The 18161-nt window shown below is 43.4% G+C and overlaps 1 protein-coding gene across 1 annotated transcript in view; it reads left to right on the top strand.

The window, feature by feature from the left end:
• GAS2 (growth arrest specific 2) overlaps window positions 1–18161 on the top strand; it is a 160550-nt gene that overhangs the window by 120591 nt on the left and 21798 nt on the right. The window lies entirely within an intron of this gene.

Consider the following 18161-nt stretch of genomic DNA (forward strand, 5'->3'; position numbering starts at 1 on the left):
TTGCATAAAGCTGCTGCAGAGCAAACACAAATCCAGCAACATCAATTATAACTATTCACTAAGGTCAAATAAAATCAGTAAAATGAAAAATTCACCAAAACCCTCTCCCAAACACCCTTCTTTTGACAATCAATAAAGAAGGCACACTTCTAACGTTTGATGACAACCCAATCCTAGGGCATAAGAACATTTGCTGAAAATGCCCAAATCATGCCATATTGCTTGAACCTTTCCATGGGAAGGAATCATCAGAAGGAACTGATAATTAGGAGGAGGGCAGTTGAGCCACAGGCAGGTCATAGGAGAGATTGTCCTTTAGATGTGTGAGTCCCAGGCCACCAAGGGCTTTATGGGTTCATCCTCTCCAGAACTGTCCTAATGACACTGTTCCTACTACAAATCTACCATATTCTGTTAACGTTGGTCAGTGCTGGATTGGTACTGCTGGATTGGTATTTGTGAAATACTAAATTGAATTTGGAGAGAAGGTTTGACTGATCATTAGGATAAGCCCTCTTCTTCTTTCTCTGACTTCAGGTTCATTGTGTTGTTGTTTTTAAAGAGAGGTATAGCAGTTTAAACCTGCTGCATGCTACACTCTGTAATTTGGAAATTCTGTCCCAAAGTAACAATACATAGTATTTATACTATGCTTTCAATGTTCAAAATGTTTCATGTAAGTTAGCAGTGATCCTTAATAGAGCCCTGTAAAATGGACCAATATTGTGTTATCCGTTATTATGAGATTTGCATAAGGCTACTTATGAGTTCATAGAAGGTTGACAGATCCTAAGAATCTGAAATCCTGAGACCTGCGATGTCACATTGAAAAGCAGTGATCGAATGTGTATTACTGTAGTTACTCAAAAGACATGTAAGATGACTCCCTTAAAAATGTGATATATACATGCAAAATAACTGTAACTTGTATGCAAATGGAACATGACCTCCTCTCTTTTTTTGATGGAATGCCTGTGAAAAAACCTAGTCTTGCATCTTATATACTGTTCTTCCACACAGCACTAGAAATGGTACCACTTAATATCTATGAATGTGTGTAGTCACAATCTAGTATTCTTAAAGAAATGGACTCTTTGCAACATACACACAAAAATAAAAAATGGAATTATACACTAACAGTGCAATCCTATGGAGACTTACTCAAGTATGAATCCATTGACTTAAGTGTAACCTGGTGTGGTGTAACTCTGCATACTATTGCACCATAAATGGCCAAAGTAATTGCATTCTTTTTTTTAAGCTCAATATAGATACAAAAAATGATTTCTTCAGCTTTCCCATACACATAGCTTTCATTTCAGAGATGAACATATTTAATATTCTTCTCCACCCATAACACTAAAGTAGCTATATAGATGCTAACTCAAGTGCAAACTTTATTAATGAAAGGCAATGCAGTTGCTACGGAAACAGAGCCAGGACTCTGTTTTGGGATTTAAGATGAAATAGGGCTTGCCTTCTTATTTTTCTTTCTGTCTCTCCAAGAAGATCTGTATGTATCGTGAAGTCTGGCAGCATCTAAATCCACTAATGAAAATATTAAATTTGCAACCAGAAGATTAATAATGTTGAAGTGTTCCCTAACAGAGGTAAAGGAAGACATTAAGATATAATAAAAACATGATGTATTTATCACTATCATCCTTGTTTATTAGTTGTTTAGTACCATCAGTATACATCACTAGGGTTGCCAACCTCCATGTACTAGCTGGAGATCTCCTGCTATTACAACTGATCTCCAGCTGATAATCAGTTCACCTGGAGAAAATGGCTGCTTTGGCAATTGGATTCTATGGCTTTGAAGTCCCTCCCCTCCCCAAATGCTGCCCTCCTCAGGCTCCACCCAAAAAACTTCAGGTATTTCCTAACCTGGAGCTGGCAAGCCTCAACATTACACCATACCGAGTGACATAGAAGAGGTAGGTCACATCCTTGAGGAGTTTCTAATCTCAGGCTGGGGCGAATGTGAGATTCTGAAAGAGGAAAAATGGGGGGAATGTAACAAAGGGTGCAGATAACCTGCAAGAATTAAACATGCCCAGCCTTGATTTCAGAACCTTTTGAAAATGTTAGGGGTTTGGAAACTGAGCACTCTCTAGAAAGGCTTCTAAATTTTGGCAAGTATGCCATCCCAGTTGTCCAAAAATTTCAGAAATTCTGATTATTACATTGAAGAATACATAAGCTGAGTATCTCACTCTGTCAAGATGGGTCCTTGTATCACATGCTTTCAATATTCTTGAGAAATAATGGTTCCCTAGGGAAAGTCTAACTGTGAATGTCCTGTGTTACTTAGGAGGTCTGCTATCATTCTTTAGATATACATTTAGGACTCTGTTTTACATGGGAATCAAAACCTTTCTCTGAAAATCTTCCTTCTCTGGGCTCCCCTGCCTTCAGAGGTTAAGCAGGCAGTTACTAGATAGGAAGCCTTTTCTGTGGTCCTATCCCTGGGAGATTTGTTTGGCATCAACATTACTACCTTTTAGGTGGGAGGTTAAGCCTGTTTGGATGGTGTGGCATAGAGGATTAGAGTGTTGGATTAGAAACCTGGGAGACCCAGGTTTGAGTTGTCATGTCTACGATGGAAGCTTGCTGGGTGACCTTGTGCCAGTCTAGGGTTGCCAGGGCCCTCTTCGCCACTGGCAGGAAGTTTTTGGGGCATAGGGTTGCCAACCTCTAGGGTTGCCAACCTCCAGGTACTAAGCAATTAGCAAAACAAGAAAAGAGCACCTCCGTGCTACTACCGTCAGGTTTGGAAACTGGCACGGGAAGAAATCAGTACAATAATACAAAATGTGTATATTGTGTTTCAAAACATTTCAACAAGTACAATGGACTACAACCTCCAGGTACTAGCTGGAGATCTCCTGCTATTACAACTGATCTCCAGCCGATAGAGATTGGATCACCTGGAGAAAATGGCCAGTTTGGCCATTAGATTCTATGACATTGAAGTCCCTCCCCAAACCTCATCCTCCTCAGGCTCAGCCCCAAAACCTCCTGCTGGTGGCGAAGGGGGACCTGACAACCCTATTGGGGCGAAGCCTGAGTAGGGCGGGGTTGGGGAGGGGAGGGACTTCAATGACATAGAGTCCAATTCCAAAGCAGCCATTTTCTCTAGGTGAACTGCTCTCTATCAGCTGGAGATCAGTTGTAATAGCAGGAGATCTCCAGCTAGCACCTGGAGGTTGGCAACCCTAAGCAAGTCACTTGTCAGTCTAACCTATCTCGAAGAGCTGTTTTTGTGAGAAAAGAAGGGAGAATGATGTTCTAAGCCAGTGATGGCGAACCTTTTAGAGACGGAGCACCCAAACTGCAACCCAAAACCCACACATTTATCGCAAAGTGTCAACATGGCAATTTAACCTGAATACTGAGGGTTTAGTTCAGAAAAAACAACTAGCGCTCGCTGCACCACCAGGCACTAAACGCTGGGGGCGATGGAGATCCCGGCTCAGCTGGAAAGCAGGGGGGAGGTTTGCCAGTTTTCATCCCTCGCCCCCACCGCAAGTCTCCTTGGAAGAGGCTGGAACAAAATCGGGAGGGGGGAGGAGGATAGGGAAGCCGGGGGGTTTCAGTGCCCCCCCCCCAATTAACAAGGGCCTTTCCCGAGCCCTCAGCTGGAAACCGCGAAGTTTGGAGGAAAGTTTCCCTGGCTGTCGGCGGCCGCATCGGGATTGAGCAGCACACGTGGCGAGCAGAAAAGAAGGAGTCGAACTTACAGCACCGGCTTGGCTCGCTCCCGGAGAAGGAACCAGATGGGGGGGATCACCTCCCTACTCTGGCCACGACAGGAGCCGCAACAACAGGTCCCACTGCATGCACCCGAATCGGGCTCCCCCCAAAACGCCCCAAACCCCGCAGCCTGCGGGGAGGAACAATAGGCTGCGGGGAGGAACAATAGGCGCCCCGTCCTCCTCTCACAGTCCCGGCTTTGTCAGCCCCCAGGAGCCGCTGATCGGGAGAATGAGAAGCTGCTCTTCCAACTCTGGGCCAGGAAGGAGAAGGTGCCACATCTAGCCCAGAGACAGCCGTGCTGCGCTCCTGTGCCGGCTTCTCCGCCTTGCACCTTTGGAGCACAGCACCAGCACCAGCATCCTTCCTTCCCTCGCTCCAGCAGCCAGTGCCCAAGGCAAGCCGTCCTCTCCACGCAGCGCCGAACTCAGGCGAACTCTGTGCTGGGGTGACGGTGCATGTGCCCACAGAGAGGGCTCTCAGTGCGCCCTCTGGCACATGTGCCATAGGTTCGCCACCACTGTTCTAAGCTGCTTTGAGTCCACATGGGCTAGAAAAGCAGGGTATAAATACATACTATTATTAACATCTGTTTTCTGTACTGCTGCTAGATTTGCATTGCTAATTTGTTTTGCCAAGGTTGTTACTTGTAATTAGTGATTGTTAGTGGAAAGATGCTATTACAGTCCCTAACATGAATCTGAATCACAGATATACATGAGTCTGAACCACAGATATAATATACATTTAAAATAATTTTAAACAAAATAAATGAAATACAGCTAACCAGAACTAAGCTCCACTGAATGCAGTGAGATTTCTTAGTTGCAAATAACTTATTCTATAGGTTTCAGTTGTATGCAGCCTACAATCTTATTTATATTCCCTGATGATACCACTTATCATTTAATGTTAATGCTTATTGTAAATTTTCACAAAGTCACAAACTTGTAACCTTAGTGAAAGAACCACCCGGCCTCATGAACCTTGCAACACTGTATGCAAGCACAATAGTTAAAACTATTGACTAACAGAGTCAGCCCAAGAACTTCAAATAGACCCATTGCAGAAGCATGACAATTAGGGTTGCCAATTCTGGGTTGGGAAATTCTTGAAGATTTTGGAGGTGGAGTCTGGGGAAGGCAGGGTTTGGGGAAGGGAGGGACCTCAGTGGGGTACATTGCCATAGTGTCCTTCCCCCTCAGCAGCCATTTTCTCCAGGGGGACTGGAGATCAGTTGTAATTCTGGGATCTCCAGGTCCCACCTGGAGGCTGGCAACCCTAAATGGGCAACCCAGTGCGTTGGCACACCGGTGCTTTCCCCCTTATCTCCTGTACTGTACAGGAAGAACCATCAGGATTGCATTGTTAAAAATTGTTGGATTTGTGAGAAGAAGGCTGCAATTCTAAAATGCATAAATAAAATCAGTTTTGATCAACTGTGTCTGGCACTGGTTTCAGGGATTTTACTGGCCAGGGGGACATGGTTGTTAGCTCCAAAGTTGTCAGGTGAAGTAGCTACACTGTTTTATAAAAGGTAAAAGTAAAGGTCCCCTGTGCAAGCACCGGGTCATTCCTGACCCATGGGGTGACGTCACATCCCGACGTTTCCTAGGCAGACTTTGTTTAGGGGGTGGTTTGCCAGTGCCTTCCCCAGTCATCTTCCCTTTACCCCCAGCAAGCTGGGTCCTCATTTTACCGACCTCGGAAGGATGGAAGGCTGAGTCAACCTTGAGCCGGCTACCTGAAACCAACTTCTTTTGGGATCGAACTCAGGTCGTGAGAAGAAGCTTGGACTGCAATACTGCAGCTTACCACTCTGCACCACAGGGCTCCTACACTGTTTTACCCATGGTAAAATTTTGGTATTTTTGTAAATTCTCTCCTTCCCCCCCCCCCTTTTCTTTATTAGTTCCATGTCTACCTTATGGATAGTAAATATCTTTAAATGAATTCAGACATTATCTTTGAGAACACTGACCCCGTTTTTCTTAATTTTAGTCTGTCTTTAAATTTACATAGGGCTTGCCATCTCTTTATCTGACAGAGCACTGGAAAAAAATGGATTTCTTTTAAAGAAGACATTAGTTTTCAGCCTTACACACGTACAGGATCTCCTGGGCTTTGAGTGTCATGTTTTCCCCAGTGAAATTGGCAAGGGATGTGATTAAGTGATTAACCCCACGCACTGGGTGAATTCTGTGGGTTTTGAATAGACAGGAAAAGGAGCAATTAATGAATTTTATTTCTATTTAATTGTAAATGTGTATCCTGTTTTTCCACCTTCAAGACCGTGAAAGCAGCTTGCAGCAGAAACAACGCAAGCAGCACAATACAATTAATCAAAGAAAGGTACAATGCTAAAGCATCTAGTACCCACTAAAACACCTGCAATGTACTAAAAAATCAATACACTTCAAGGCTATAGAAATTACAGTGCGCCATATCCTTGAAACAAGAATGACTCTGTTCAAAGTTTGAGTTTTTCCTCATGTGAAATATCATTGTATTGTTGAAGTTCTATTCTAGTGTACAAGAAGCTTACAGATGTTTAGTTTGGGAATATAACACTGTAAGTAGTGGGCCTGCAAGGTCTTTTGAGGGGCATTTTCCCCATATCTCCTTCTCCCACGATTTCCTCTTTCCTCTCCCCAAAGCCTCTCTCAATTTTCCTGCTCCCTTTTTTCCTTCTCACCCACCAGCCAACCTACCTTTAGCTGTCTTCAGCTTTCCCTTCTTCCCTACCCCTGCAGCCTCTCCCTGGGAAAAGCCTGGCCGAGTTGATCAGGGGCCCCCAGCACAAACCTGGGCCCAGTTGCAAGATGGCCTGCAGTGCTAGACTAGTTCCAATTAAGAGCCAGGGTGGTGTAGTGGTTAATAGCAGTGGTTTGGAGCGGTGAACTCTAATCTGGAGAACCAGGTTTGATTCCCCATTCCTCCACATGAGCAGTGGGTGCTAATCTGGTGAACAGGGTTAGTTTCCCCACTCCTCCACATGAAGCCAGCTGGGTGACCTTGGGCTAGTCACAACTCTCTTAGAGCTCTCTCAACCCCATCTACATCACAGGGAGGGAAGGGAAGGAGATTGCAAGTCAGTTTGATTCTTCCTTAAGTGGTAGAAAAAGTCAGCATATAAAAACCAACTCTTCTTCTTCATCTTGTTCAGTAGCCACCTTGCCACCAGTGAGGGCCAGGCAAGGTCCATTTACATGGTGGCTGCTGCTAACCACCACTGGCATGCTGGGCCCACTGGCATGGTGGTTGCTGCTGGGCTGGGGCTAGAGATGTGGGGGCTCCTGCTAGGCCAGGCCCAGTGGCACAGTGTTCACCACTGGGCTGAGCTGGGTGCAGTGGCCGTTCCAGGGCCACACCCAGTAGCATAGTGGCCACCTTGGGCTGGAATAAGTTGTGTGAGTAGCGAGTTACAGGTAGGAATGCCAGCCTCCAGGTGGGACCTGGAGATCTCCCAGAATGACACCTGATCTTAAGTCTACAGAGATCAGTTCCTCTGGTGAAAACAGATGCTTTGGAAGCTGGACTTTATGGCATTGTACCCCACTGAGGCAGCTGTCCTTCCCAGGCTCCATCCCCAAATCTCCAAGAGTTTCCCAACCTGGATCTAGCAACCCTATCCCCTATCTCTGTGGCTGGGGTGGGTACGTGGGCTGGCAACCCTAGTTTCAGGTAGTCACTGTGGGACCTGTCCCTGGTGAGTCCTTCAGATATATTGACAAAGGCATCTTTCTGAACTTATGTTTCAGTCTGAGAAGCATGCGGTTTATTTTATGCTTGAACAAATTATTAAAGTCTGTTTACTTTTCCTACTTAAGAACATAAGAGCATAAGAACATAAGAAAGGCCCTGCTGGATCAAACCAAGGCCCATCAAGTCCAGCAGTCTGTTCACACAGTGGCCAACCAGGTGCCTCTAGGAAGCCACAAACAAGACAAGTGCAGCAGCACCATCCTGCCTGTGTTCCACCGCACCCAAAATAATAGGCATGCTCCTCTGATACTAGAGAGAATAGGTATGCAGCATGACTAACTAACAGCCATTCTAACTAACAGCCATGAATACCCCTCTCCTCCATGAATATGTCCACTCCCCTCTTAAAGCCCTCCAAGCTGGCAGCCATCACCACATCCTGGGGCAGGGAGTTCCACAATTTAACTATGCGTTGTGTGAAAAAATACTTCCTTTTATCTGTTTTGAATCTCTCACCCTCCAGCTTTAACTTGATTCAAATGCAGCTTGCAGTGCAGCTTGGGTGGGTGAGCAGGATTGCCGATAGGGAAAAGCAGGGGGACAAGATTCTTGGAGTCTTGTTTGCTGCTTATTTATTTAAACATTTATACCCTACTTTTCATTGCAAGAGGAATCCAAAGCATCATTCTCCCAACAACTTCATTCTGACAAGAGGACTGTGATGTTGTTTAGGCCAAGAGAGTGTGGCTGGACGAAGCTCACCCAACAAACTTCCTTAACAGAGTGGATTTGAACCTGAGTGTCCCAGATTCTAGTCTGGCAGTCTAATGACTGCACCACATTGGCACTCTATGAGGGTCCAGATATTAAAGTAGTACATCCTCCCCTATTTGTCCTCATGTGAGAGCAAGTGAAATGTGGAAAAGGTGAACAAAAAAAATTGGAAGAAGAAGGGGGAAAGAAGAAGAGTTGGTTTTTATATGCTGACTTTCTCTACCACTTAAAGAAGAATCAAACTGGCTTACAAACACCTTCCCCTCCCCATGGAAAGTCCCATGGTGCATCCGTGCACATACACACACATTCTGTCACATGAATAAAATGATTCACCAGAAATCAGGCATTATTTGTGATACCATATTACTTTACAAGTATTGAAGATTGCACTGTCATACTACACACAAATGAGAAGCTTTTGTTTCCATGATATGCAACAGGGATTAAAGTTTATATCACCGTAGGCACGTTACATCAGTTTAAATCGTTTTGGCAATCCCGTGATCATTGCCTCAGCATCAAAACACTTGCATCAGTGGAGCCAACATGGCTTTTATTGAGTCTCACTCATATATAGGCTTGGCAGACTGGAGCCATTTTTATGACTTGCATTATTATGAATGATAGGATGATGGTATAAAGCTGTATTGTTCAATGTTATGGATAAAGAACCTCAATAACCTAATGTGAAATTTGACCAAAGCATGTTGACCTGCTTTCATAAACAAGAGCAAATGCTCATTTATTATACATATGTTGACCCTTATCTGTTGTTTCTAATACACACACTGGAGATTTTGGCTAATCTGAAAGATTTTCAGTAGATTCTTTAAGGTCTTGTTGAAGTTAATGTTCATTTTTTTAAAAAATGCAAAAAAATGTAGCTAGAAATAGCTCACTTTGAATCATTTTAAATCATCAAACAAATCTGATATCTCTGCTTAACCCAGAATTAAAACCATCACACAAATCAGATCTCCCTGTATAATACAGGATTATGTAGAAGAAGAAGAGTTGGTTTTTATATGCCAACTTTCTCTACCACTTAAGGAAGAATCAGACTGGTTTACAATCACCTTCCCCTCCCCACAACAGACACCCTGTGAGGTAGGTGGGGCTGAGAGAGCTCTAAGAGAGCTGTGGCCAGCCCAAGGTCACCCAGCTGGTTTCATGTTCATGAGTAGGAAAACCAACCCAGTTCACCAGATTATAGTCTGCCGCTTCTGTGGAAGAGTGGAGAACCAAACCCGGTTCTCCAGATTAGAGTCCACTGCTCCTAACCACCACTATTAAACACTAGGAAAAGTTGAAGGCAGCAGGAAAAGAAGACCCAACATGTGATGGATTGTCTCTATAAAGGAAGCCATGCCCCTCAGTTTGCAAGACCTGAGCAAGACTTTTAATGATAGGACGTTTTGACGGTTGTTAATTCATAGGGTCACCGTAAGTCAGTAGCAACTTGACGGCACTTAACACATATGCATACACAGAGATACTATATATGGATGTGTGATCCTGGTTCAACAGGGATGTTTTATCTACAACAGGCATTTGTACTTTAATCCTTAGGATGAAAATTTAGATGAATAATTCATCCTATCAGATAATGTACATCTATATAGCAGTCTTCAGTTATGGCGTCACACTTGATGCCTGCTTGTGTATTGTAACACATCCATAGTGAAGAGCATGACTAGTAAAGTCAAGCATGTTGTTTTTTTAATTCCTTAGAACCATTTTGCTTCTGCCTGACCTTTTTCTCTAGCTGTCCTGGAGCCAGCCTAGATCAGCCACAATCGTAACAGAATGATGTACTTGGGGAACACTTTCTAAACTGTCTTCCCTGTGTGCAGTGAGTTGAGCGGCCCAACACAGACTAAAATAGATTTAAAGACATAGTCTGAAAATCCCCAAAGAAGGTTCCATAGCCCCCGGTCTCAGTTGATCTTTCATTGTCTACCTGCAAAATACAAAGTGATAGCAATACACAGTTGTCCTGCAATACCAGCCTTTTTAGACGGTTATTTTTTTCCGGCAAAGCTACTCCTGGCATCTGGCTTCAATTTCAAAGCAGTCCCATAGATCAATTACTTGAACTCTATAATTGTTATGATACCTACCTTGCTACACCCAAGGGACATCCTTCCACTCTGGGGCCTGTCAATCTAGTTTCAGAACACTTCTGCTACTCCCAAGGGCTTTCATTCCACTCTGTGGGCTCTCATTCCAGGCCACACTCATGCTACTGCAAGGACCCTCATTCCGCTCTGTGGGCCATCATTCAATCTGGGCCTATAGATCTTCATCCAAAATCCATTCCGCATTTTCATTGCCATTTTTTTTGGTGCTGTGGTGTATTTCAATGCAGCCCATTGAAGTCATTTGGAATTCCTGTTTACCATTTTAATCAATGGACCTTCAAGTTTTCCCCTTTGTTCCCAGTGGGCAATCCTGTCCTTCGTTTTAGTATATCCCGTAGCAAATACACCAAATCACCCCAAGTGCACAGGAGCAAATGCTGTGAGCAGACTAGACTGCAAGGGGAACAGTGGGAAGAGAGGAGGGAAGAGTGGAGGGGAGCTGGGAAGGATGTGGCCCCTCCCCTGCCTTCAGCTGATACCTCCAGACTCCCTCCTTCATTACCAAGAAGCTACTTGTGATACTGGCTGTGTCTTGGAGGTTCAGGATTTCTCCCCGCCCCCCCCCCTTGAGATCTGATATGAAGTAGTGGAATATGTTGCCCCATATGAATGCCTCTGTGATCATATAAATAGTACAAAGCCATTGTAATTCTTTAGTGCCTTCTCCTTGAAAAGGAACCAATCCAAGTAGTGGATTCCCCACTCCCTACCACATGAGCAGCTGAGGCTAAGCTGGTGAACTGGGTTGGTTTCCCCACTCCTACACACAAAGCCAGCTGGGTGACCTTGGGCAAGTCATACTCTCTCAGCCTCACCCACCTCACAGGGTGTCTGTTGTGCGGAGGGGAAGGTAAGGTGATTGTAAGCCGGTTTGATTCTCCCTTAAGTGGAAGAGAAAGTTGGCATATAAAAACCTCCTCCTCCTCCTCCTCCTCCTCCTCCTTCTTCTGGTGTGGTGACCCCTGGAACTTCTCATGGCTGGAAGAAAGAGAGAGTTTTATAACTATACATCGAATTGGAACATAAAACTGTGGAATTCTCTAGCTTCTGAGAGAGACTATGCTTGAAATTTGCAAATAAGGCCATGGGGTTTAATCTTCAATTGGTCAGCCTAAAAAGTGTGCACGGAAGGAGAAATGAGTCTAAATGGCGACATGGCTATAGGAATGTGTGAGAGTGGATGCAGTGGGAAGTACATGATTTTGCTGGGGATTTAGCAGGAAGAGCTTCCAAAGTTCAGGCTTCTAGCACTGAAGCTTTACTGCAGCAGGAGTCAAACTAGAGTGGTTTGAGTATCTCTTTGCCACTTAACAAGTGGAAAAAATTGTTCAAAATTTTAAACATTTGTAGGGATATTCAAATACTAGTAGTATTTATGCAAGTTCAGTAATGTTTTGCTTTCTCTTTTTATAACCCGCAGAGGTCTCAAAGCAATAATAAAATAGCCCCGTGCTGCACGGTGGTATATTCACCCATAAATCACAAAATAATGCCTATCTGAATCACATGCTACAGGCTAACTATGAGTTAAGAAAAGCAGTGAAACTCGACGTTTGATGAAGGAAATGATGACATTTTTGGAAGTTCTCTGATTATGCAATTAAATATTTACTAGATAATTGGGCATTGTCCTGTTTTCTTCATGTATTCATCTTACGCATGATGGGCTGATTTGCATGATGCCCTTTAAACAAACAAACATAGGATCTCCTTGATGTACTGATTTATGGAGCAAGAATAATCCTTCAGAATTTCACCTAATTTTCGTGAACCAATCCAGAGCAACTACTCATACTTCAGAACATGAGAAGTAGCCCAGCTGAATCAATCAAATATTCTTTGCTGGCATTCTAGCAACTACAAGGCACTTGACATTTCATAGGGAATTAGCTAGTGGTTCACCACTGGACGCTGATCTGCATTCTACCTACCCCTCATCTAAAGAGCTAATTAAAGTTATGTTTTATTTTTAGAAAAGCTTGTTAATAGTATGATTGTGGCAACCAGCATTTTTCTCCTTAATTTGTTTTCTAGTCCTTGGGTGAAATACTGAACCTTTCTAGTGTCGTTGTTCATTCTCGCCCTTGGTAAAAAAAAGTCATAATAATAATTAAGTACCCTCAAGTAAGAGCCCTGTGGCACAGAGTGGTAAGCTGCAGTACTTCAGTCCAAGCTCTGATCACGACCTGAGTTTGATCCCAACAGAAGTTGGTTTCAGGTAGCCGGCTCAAGGTTGACTAAGCCTTCAGAGGTCAGTAAAATGAGTACCCAGCTTGCTGGGGGTAAAGGGAAGATGACTGGGGAAGACACTGGCAAGCCACCCCGCAAACAAAGTCTGCCTGGTAAACGTCGGGATGTGATGTCACCCCATGGGTCAGTAATGACCGGTGCTTGCACAGGGGACCTTTACCTTTACTTGCCCTCAAGTAATAACCAACTCGTGGTGGTCCCTGGACCCTGGGGTTTTCAAGGTAAGAGATAAGCAGATAAGCAAAAGTGTGGTTTGCCATTGCCCTTCTCTCCCTGGTGGTCTCCTATCCAAATACTAACCAGGACTGACCCTGCCTAGCTTCTGAGCTCCGACAAGCTTGAAATTGATCTAGCTATAACATTATGGAAAATGCCTTTCTGGTTTTAAAAAAACATCATCTGTGTAAGCTTTATAGCCAGTCCATAGGTGGTAGAATTTTGTGCTACCAATATGAATTATGTAATAAAACTTTTGGTGGTGAATATTCTTGTGTATGGGTTTAATAAAGAATTTTACACGGTGATTCAACTCACCAACATGTTTTTCTCCCCTTTGAAGCAGAACAAATCCTTGAGCTATGATGACATCATAACACTGTTGGCAATTTGGCTTTTTTATTATTTATGTTTTCTGTGGGGATGTTCTAACTCATAATTATATGCATCAGAAGTTTCAAACAGTGGGGCATTCATAAGGAAATGGGCCTGCTCTTTTCAAAATGCATAGCTTTAAGGGATCCTTGATTTATAGGATTGTTCATAACAGAAACAGTTGAACATATAAACAAGAATACATGTCTCTGAAAGGACATAATTACATGACCATCTTCTGAAAGCAATCCTATAGGAATACTCTCCCCCCCCCCTCATGTGTGGTCGTTCATCATAAGGCAACGAGGAAGGAGATTTCCCCGTTAAAGCATGAAAGCTTCAAGGAAAGCTGATGTCTCAAAGCTCCCCAAAGCAACAGTTTCATTATTAAATGACTGGTTCCAGGGCCCCCCAAGGCTTATAGAGACAGAAATACAGTGCAACATGCTGCTGATAATGGGTTGGATCCAGCAATCTGTCAGCGGAAGGCATGGATGGTTGTGGATCTAACGTATGTCCCCCACTCCACACAGCCATTTCTGACCTCAGGAAACTATTTCCAGGGCCATGGGACCCATATGGACTCAGAAGGATGCAGCGGGGAGCAGTGAGGGAATGAAATTACTCTTCCGGACTCTTCTGTTGTCAGAACTGTGCTGATGGAAGAGGAAGAAGGGAGCCATTTCCATCCTTCCCTGTCCTCACTGCACTCCGTCAACCCATGTGGCTCTTACCACTTGTGGGTTCTGCAACTCCTGGGATGCATTTTCCTGATGTTGGAAATGGGTTGCTGGGGGAGGGGAGAGCAGGGGGAAGATCCACGATCCTTGCACTGGATTCAATCCACTACATGTCATTTTGAGAAGCAGAGGGAAATAGCACATACTAACAGTTTTTTCAAGACATCAACACTATATTGATTTTTGATATAAAACGGCTTCCTAGAACCAATATACATATTAAATCCTCAGGTTGTCCAGGCACTTTCTCTTCTCAGTTACTCTCAGGATTTCTGACTGATTATGTATTACTGTTTTAAGAGTAGGGTTGCCAACCTCCAGGTAATGCTGTGCAAACAAACTTCTTGTGCTGAAATTAGTAACTTAGTTAACCTCCAGGTAATAGCCGGAGATCTCCTGCTATTGCAACTGATCTCCAGCCAATAGAGATCAGTTCTCCTAGAGAAAGTGGCCGCTTTGGAATTTGGACACTGGCATTGAAGTCCCTCCCCTCCCCAAACCCCGCCCTCCTCAGGTTCCGCCCCTAAAACCTCCCACTGGTGGTGAAGAGGGACCTGGCAACCCTATTAAAGAGAGATTTGTTTCTTTCTTTAGTTGATTTTGATTTTTTTACAATGTTAGTTGTTTTTGCAATTCAGCGGTGTTATTGTGGATCCGATTTTTGCATTGAGAAGTAAACCTTGTGAACAGATGACAGACCACTGCTCTGTCAAAGTGGGTATTGTCTACTCTACTCAGACACGTGGTGGCTCTCCAAGGTCACAGCTACAGTTGGTTTCTTTTTAAACATCACCTGCTGCCTGATCCCTTTAACAGGAAATGCTAGGGATAGAAGCTGGGACCTTCTGTAAGTCAAGCTGATGCTTGACTATTGAGCCTCAGCAACTCCCTGATGCTCCTTCATGGTCAGCAGCAAAGTTCTTTCTTTGTGCTTCATATTTATTTAAAAAGAATGAACTGGGCTTTTTCATTTTAATTGCATTCATTTGCTGTATCCATTGCAATGTGGAATACATACAGTTAGAACCCAGATATGCAAGAGGGGAATAATGAATGTCATTTAGCCTTTATAAGAAAAATTCTGCCCAAGTACTTACATGAGAAATTAATATGATGTTCTGATAGTTGCTGCAGTCTTTGACAGTCTCCTTTTCTCAGAATTGGAATGTAAATTGTGTGTTTTCAGTCTATGGACCATTGTTTTGTTTTCCATATTTGTTGGCATATTTTTGATAAGATTTTGATGGACTTGAAATAGCTCTATTGATATCCCATTTACTCCTGGTGATTTGTTTCTCCCAATTGCTTTAATTGGAGCTTTCACTTCACCTTCTAAAACTGTAGGTTCTTCTTCAAAAGATTTTTCTTGGAAGGAATCTGTCATCCTATCATCTCTTCTGTATAGTTCTTCAGTGTATTGTTCCCATCTTTTCTTTATTTTGTCCTGTTCAACTAATGTATTTCCATGTTGATCTGTCAGCATGCCTAACTGTGCTTTAAATTTCTCCTTGTTTTCTTGGATCTTGTGGAATAGATCTCTTTTTGTTTCTTTTTTGTTGTTCTCTTTATTTCTTTATGCTATATTTTCTTAGTGTAGGCACAGGGCTTTGTTTGGTACCCTAAGAAATGCATGCAAGGTTATGACAGGGAACATGGAAGCATTTGGTACCCCAGAGAAGACAAGTAGGACAGGCTGGGGAGCATAGGCTTACAATTTGAGAGCTACAGATTCTGACAGATTTCCCTGCTGTCCCTTGATGCTTCCAAAGGTCCTACACCTTCAGTATACCCTCACTTTGAGGAAGGTTAGTCTGAGAGAGAATATATGGTTTAATATCACCCAGTGAGCCTCAGGGCAGAGTCATGATTTAAAACTGTATCTCCCTGTTCTAATCTAATCAGTACCCACACTGTATATGATCACAGAGGAGTGGGATCAAAAATACTAATGGCTGGCATATGTCATAGTTTCCAGTTGCATTTAGGTTCATTTTTCTACATCTGTATGACTTGTTTGGTATAAATTTTTAGACACTTTAAAATGAACTGCCAGCCTGTGGCTCATTGAATCAAAGACTATAAATGGGTGGGATGTCAAATTAACTTTTGGAGATGAATTTAGAGACACACTTTATATCTGACGTTAAAGATCACATGGGGCTTTTGTTCTAGGTATGACTTCCGCTTTATCCAGACATCGTGGAGAAAAAAAAGAAATGATTTTGGTTAAGCTTGTTTTTAAGAAATACCCAGGGTTGGTGGTGGTGGTGGTGGGGGGGGTTTAGCTAATTTTTTGGTTCTTATTTCTGAGCAGTTGCTTGTTATGTCATGTTGCTCGCTATGGTTTACTAAGAGCAAAGGAGGAGAGTCATATAACAGTTTGAGACTTGTACAAAGAGCCCTTTAATTTTCCCTTCCCGCCTCCTTTTTCCCTCCTCCTTCCTGAGGTATATGGCTGTAGCAAGCCAACAGAGTGATGTCATGCCCTTCCATCCTGAAAGTATACATTGTTCCTCAGAACTGCTTCTCTCTGGAACATATTTTGTCATGAATTTTTTTTCCTGCTGGTTGTTTAGTAAATGAAAACTCTCCACATACATTTCTGAACACAAAGTCCTCCAGAAAGCAAACAGGGACACAGGCATAATTTTTCAGTTGATGGAAACATGAAGATTTCCATTGCTTCTTTCTGTATACCACATGCACATATCCATAGAAACATAGAGTTGGAAGGGGCCATACAGGCCATATGGTCCACCCCCCCCTGCGCAATGCCGGATCAGCCTAGAGCATTCATGACAAGTGTCCATCCAGCCACTGCTTGAAGACTGCCAGAGAGGAGGAGCTCACCACCTCCCTAGGCAGCTGCTTCCCCTTCTGAACTACTCTCACAGTTTTAAAAAGTCCAGCCAATACCTTTCCACCTGTAATTTACACCCATTATTGTGAGTCCTATCCTCTGCTGCCAACAGGAACAGCTCCTTGCCCTTCTCTAAGTGACAGCCTTTCAAATACTTAAAGAGAGCAATCATGTCCCCCCGCCCAACCTCCTCTTTTCCATACTAAACATTCCCAAGTCCCTCAGCCTTTCCTTAAAGGGCTTGGTCTCCAGGCCCTGGTCATTCTCGTCACTCTCCTCTGTACCTGCTCCATTTCTGCCCACATTCTTTTAGAAGTGAGGCCTTCAGAACTGCACACAGTAGTCCAGGTGCAGCCTGACCAATGTGGTGTGTAGTGGGACTATGATATCTTGTGATTTGGATGTTATGCCCCTGTTGATATATCCCAAGATTGCATTAGCCTTTTTTTGTCACTGCATCACACCGACTGCTCATATTCAGCTTACAATCCACCTGTACTGCTAGATCTTGTTCAAACACAGTTACCCAGAAGTATATTCCCCATCTAGTATGCATGCTTCTCATTTTTGTTATTTAGATGTTGAACTCTGCACTTGTCCTTGTTGAATTGCATCTTGTTCACATCTGCCCACTTTTTCAGTGCTTTCATATCTCATGAATTCTATCTTTATCTTCCCAGGTGTTTGCTACTCCTCCCAATTTGGTGTCATCTGCAGATTTAATTAGTAGTCCCGCCACCCCCTCATCCAGGTCATTTATTAAAATATTGAAAAGTACCAGGTCCAGAACCGAGCTCTGTGGCACCTTACTTGGCACCTTCCTCAGATGAAATGCCAACTACTCTGAGTGCAATTCTGCAACCAGTTCCCTATCTGCCTAACTATCCTAGCTTACCTATCAGAACATTAACTGGGAACATTATGCTCCAGCTTACCTATCAGAACATTATGTGGGACCCTGTCAGAAGCTTTACTGAAATCAAGGTCATCAACATTGACAGTGTTCCCATGATCCAGTAAGCTCATCACTCAATCAAAGAAGGAAACAAGGTTGGTCTGGCTGGACCTGTTAGGAACAAATCCATGCTGGCTTCCCCGGATCACCAAGTTTGAATTTGGCTGCACGATCAGATGAGCAAGATTAGTACAAAAGAAAAAAAAGACCCCTGTAAATGTTGTATATGCCTTCTCTCTCTCTCAGGAGTCACTGTATCCTGTGGCTAGTAGTAGGCTGTTATATCCCAGGACTTTAAAATGTACATATAGCTAGACCTGATTTAGGGGACCCCTTCCCTAGGGCATTTAGTACTCATGAAAAATGGGTGAAATTGACCTGGT

The sequence above is a fragment of the Euleptes europaea genome, chromosome 6 (genome assembly GCF_029931775.1).
Source record: "Euleptes europaea isolate rEulEur1 chromosome 6, rEulEur1.hap1, whole genome shotgun sequence".
Classification (NCBI taxonomy): Eukaryota; Metazoa; Chordata; class Lepidosauria; order Squamata; family Sphaerodactylidae; genus Euleptes; species Euleptes europaea.